This window comes from Sinocyclocheilus grahami, unplaced genomic scaffold (assembly GCF_001515645.1).
Source record: "Sinocyclocheilus grahami isolate Dianchi unplaced genomic scaffold, SAMN03320097.WGS_v1.1 scaffold338.1, whole genome shotgun sequence".
NCBI classification, from domain to species: Eukaryota; Metazoa; Chordata; class Actinopteri; order Cypriniformes; family Cyprinidae; genus Sinocyclocheilus; species Sinocyclocheilus grahami.
In genome coordinates, this window is record NW_015505517.1 from 1,016,168 (window position 1) to 1,021,147 (window position 4,980).

The following is a 4,980-nucleotide window of genomic DNA, read 5'->3' on the forward strand; positions in this document are numbered from 1 at the left end:
TATTTAATGTTTTCAGTTTGTACATTCTTTACATTTCTTTTGGACCTGGGGTAGAGAATTTGGAAACATGGCGAAAAAAAAATCTTGTTGGTTTTTACTTATGAATAATACTACAACAGGGATAGTAAATAAAGTTAATGAAGTAGCCTATTATTAATATACGATTAATATTAACTTTATTTGTCCCACAGGGGAAACCGTTACTAATGATGGAAATAAACTGAAATATTTTTATCAACTGTCATCCATACGTATTCATTTTAATAATCTTTATAATAATTCATATGATTTTTCATGTGGCTTGTGAAAATCATGTCTAATTATTTTGGTTTGTGAGATCGGAGATCGCGCTGCGCACGTGTACAAACATTCAGGAAGACACAAACTTTTTGAAAATACTGCCCCGTGACTTTTATTAATAAAATAGATTAAATGGCCTACTGGAGGGACGCACAGACGCAGGTAGGCTAATTCACACAGGCAACTATCACTTTTCTCTCTCTCTCTCTCTCTCTCTCTCTCGAATAATTAATTCAAGTAGCTAAATGTTATAATTAATTAATTCAAATAAATGTGATCTTACTGCACTATTTCATCTCTTTCTGATCTGAAGCGGGCAGAATGCGGAGCTAACGAGCTGTAGCTTCGCGTCAGGTGGTTCTTGCCTTCACGTCGTGCATTAAAATCGTTCAATGTACAGCTAGCCGTGCATTATCCCTTATGTATTCGCTCTTTAGCAGCAATTTTTTACAGCAATATTTAAATGACACCTTGGTCATTCTTGGTGTACCCAAAATGGTCCCACACTATCGACAGGCATTTCTCTGGTGGAAATAAAGCTTCGCTGTTTGGTCCCTCTGTCACAGTTAAAGGTCCCATATTGTCAAAACTGAAATTTCCTGACTTTTTTCATGATAACTGAGGTCTAGGAGCTATTTAACTACCATATAAGCTTCAAAACAGTCAATCCACAGTAAAATGCACACATTTTTTACGAACCATTGTGACTTCCGTAAAAAGTTGACGTCAGAACTACATAGTCAACGCCTTCAGTCACCACCCCGAGCACCGCCCCACTCTCCTTTTGCCAAACCCCCAGACAAGATCGGCCGACCTGTAACATTACACTCTCACTCAAAGGATGGACGATCTGACAGGATTGTTACTATGAGGTGGATCACATCTAACGTGTATAGTAAAGACAAACTCACCGTGCCTATGTAGTCATGATGAAGATGTATATACATTTAAATTTCAGCAGGCAACTATTTTTACAGCTACATTATTGTTCCAGCCACAATTAATCACAACAATGTATATACAATTACAAATGATTATATATAAATCGTTAGTTTGTTGTTTTACACACATGCACACAGACATTGTCTCATACAGGACATAGTCGTGAGATGCAAGAAACATAGACATATGGCAAGAAATCTGTAGACGTGCCCATAACAACAAAAGACTATACTTTATTGAACCTTTTCTGATAAGAAGTGTGCGCTGCAAATGCGAGCATTTTTGACGATCGTTTCTGTCCAGTCTGCTCATTTTATCGCGTTTAACCACAGCTGTCGTTGGTTTTTTGTCTGGCAGTGGCAGCAGATATGCGATCAAATTTCTAATTTGAGGCTGTATTACGTCGATTCTGGCACCCAACATCACAACAAGATGATATTTTAAGCTCCTTATGTAGCTGAATCTTCGCTGGTTTGAATGGGCCGCCTCCAGTTTCCCCTTTGTTTTGCTTCCTCCAGCTAGCGCTGTGACTTCGGCTGACCCTAGTTACCTGTGGTTGGCCTGGCCTTACGTCACTCAGAAAACAACAGGCCAATCAGAAGAGAGGCTCATGAATATTAATTAGACGGGCCAAAATCGACCTGTTCTCAGCAGAGCTCCTGAGAGAGGAGCTGTAAAAATATATTGAGATGGTTTTTGGTACTTATACCGCAAATATATATTCTTAAGGACATCAAAACCTAAAATAACACCCCAGAAAGGTGTAAAATATGTGACCTTTAATCTAATGCATGTAGTAGCCTCCGTGCCTCTGATAAGCATGTCATTTTAAGCTGGTGCACCGCTAGTGTAACTTTGTTTTCGTTTTGCACAAGCTGCAACAGTTCCGTTCCGTGTAACAGAAACACTCGGTTTAGCGGAAACTTTACGATTAAATAACTGTGACGTTTTAAAGCGCGGTTAATCGCGAAACCGGTTAATCGCTGCATCCCTAATACTGGTATTAAATTGCACAGTTTAATGGGTAAATTAATTTATCAGAAACTCAACAAACACGCACACTGTTAGGCTTTTATTTGTGCGCGTAACTTGAATCGATCTGTGGAATATGTGGTAGATGCCTCGTCCTACGGAGCGTCTTTCAAAGGATTTTGGCTGCTATATTTTTTATGAACCACTAGATGGCGCTGTTTTCGACACACTCAAAGCTTTGAATCTTTTCCCGAAACAGTCAGAGGAAAGCCTGAGTGCTTCACGAGGCTTCATTTACCCATCCCTACCCCCTACATATTTCATTGTGCGTGACATGATTTACACAGCGCTTCTTCCCCAGGTCGTGCTCAGGTTGTTCATAAAAGCCGAAATGTGGCCAGATGTCGGCTCTTAAAGTAGTTGGAGCATTTTTAAAGGGGTCATATGATGCTGCTAAAAAGAACATTATTTGGTGTAATGAAATGTGTTTATAAGGTTTAAAGTTTGTGCCGGAGTGACGAGACAAAAACATAAAAACCCATTACAAACGAGGCATTCTGATGCCGTGTCCGGCCGGAGCGACGAGACAAAAACATTAAAACCCATTACAAACGAGGCATTTGTTGCATCCAATGGCGACATAATTACTGATTATAATGACTTTTTACGCGTTGCGTTGCATCGCGCTGCGTATACATAAAACTCTGTCTGCATTTGTGATCGGAGAAATGACAAACAACAAATGCTACTCTACACTGCCCAAAACTCGCGTTTGAATCATCAGTGGCAAATCCTTTAAATGAAAACATACTTACAGAATGTGAGTCAGAACTGCCGGCATTGTAGTTAACTCTCCCAGGATCAGTAAACAGTCCTCCATAAAATGTGCTGCACACATCTGGATTTGGGTTAAACTGTTCTGGAACAGTGTTGTAAATACAACTTAACCACTGATTTGTAGTCGTGTCCTCTTTTGGAAGACCAAACAAAGTAGTTTCGCTTTCACAACGAAAAACACTGCGGCCTAGTGTGAGCGAAAGCCGCGGCTTGGCGTGAGCTGAGGTCGGGCTAGAGTGAGCAAAGGCGGCGGGGTCGAGAACGGCGCGCCCGGCGGATTCGAAGAAGGAGCGGCAACCACATGTGATGACCCCGAGCTTCGTCCACGGTGAAAGCCGATCCGGCAATCCACAGCACTAAGCTGATGTATTCCCTCAGCGACCAGCACAGATCAGCTCTAGGCATGACGAAGCGGATATTGTCCTATTTTGGAAGACCAAATAAAGTAGTTTCTCTTTCACAATGAAGCACACAATGTCTCCACGGCATGGCGGCAGCGGCAACAATACTACAGTGAGAATAAAAGTTACGCCTTTTTTCTTTGCGTGAATATTTGGGCGGCGTTATGCAAATCTTCCCACATAGTGATGTAGATATGTGGGGGCATGTTAGAACGAGCCATTTTGGGTAGGCGTGGTTAACTCTTAACTTTTATAAAGAATATCTCTTTGGATTTGAGACTTTAGTCTTTGCAACTTTACAGATGTTCTTTATGCACCAAGAGCTTGTAACACTCCAAAGAGAAAGGAAAAATTTTAATCGCATCATATGACCCCTTTAATTACTCTCATCTCGCCTCCCTCTGCCTCTAGGCGCGTTCGATTTGAAGCAGCACTGCGCAGGATGAGTGTATGACATCAACCGCGAAAGCATAAGGATCCGTCTGCTCTCTTATCCCTCTCGCGGTACTTGGTCATACACTGATCATTTTGTGCAGCGGCGCCTCAAGACGAACGCGCCTAATGTATGCTACCGCGACAAATGTCGTTAGAAAAGCATCAGTACGTTATAATCGGTTATGGTCTATTACTGAACCGATACCAAATCGTCCTTGTCTGCATCGCGATGCATCGAAGAAACGATTAATTTCGCTAATATTTTTTTTAATCTTTTGAAAACATTATACATTTCTTTGTTACTATTGATCATAATAACACATCCTTTCTTCTGAATAAAAGTATTAATTTCCTTCAAAATCTTACCTCAGACTTTTGTAGTGTACATGACCGATGTTTGTCATCTGCTTTTGTTTCTGACAGATTAATTATGTTCCCTAGAATAATCATCTAATCATATACTAAGTCTTAATTCTTCATATAAATCTTAATTCTTCAAAGACAAAAAATGACTCTATGATCTTTTTAGTAATTATTCATACAGGTGTGGTTAAAATGGTTTAACATGAAATTAGGTCATGATATTGAAGCTGAATTAGCCCAAACTCATACGGGTTTACTGCTGATTGACATTATGAGCACATCATGTCCTTTGTATAGGTTTGTGTGTGTGTGTGTGTGTGTTTTTTAATATAGTTAAAATTCTAGGGATGGGCATTCCAAGCAAAAACAATATTCGAAAATCACAGGGTATTATTTGAAAATCGGACCCCTCCCCCGCATGCACGCACAAACACCCATAAACTGAGAGCGAGGGAGAGAGACGGGATTCACACTTTCAATCTGTTTGATAAACTGTTTAATTCAGAAGATAGGCTACCTTAACTCAAGCCATATAATGATTGTAACGTGCTGTAATGTATACATGTAATATATAATATAATAAACACAACCGAATGACGGCACTTATTAACATAACAGTCCGTCGATTAGCACAAATGAACTGTTCATAAGGCTAGGACATTTCCATTTAAAAAAATGGAACCCCTAAAGGGAATAGATACGAGATGGGAGGAAAAATATACTTCAATAT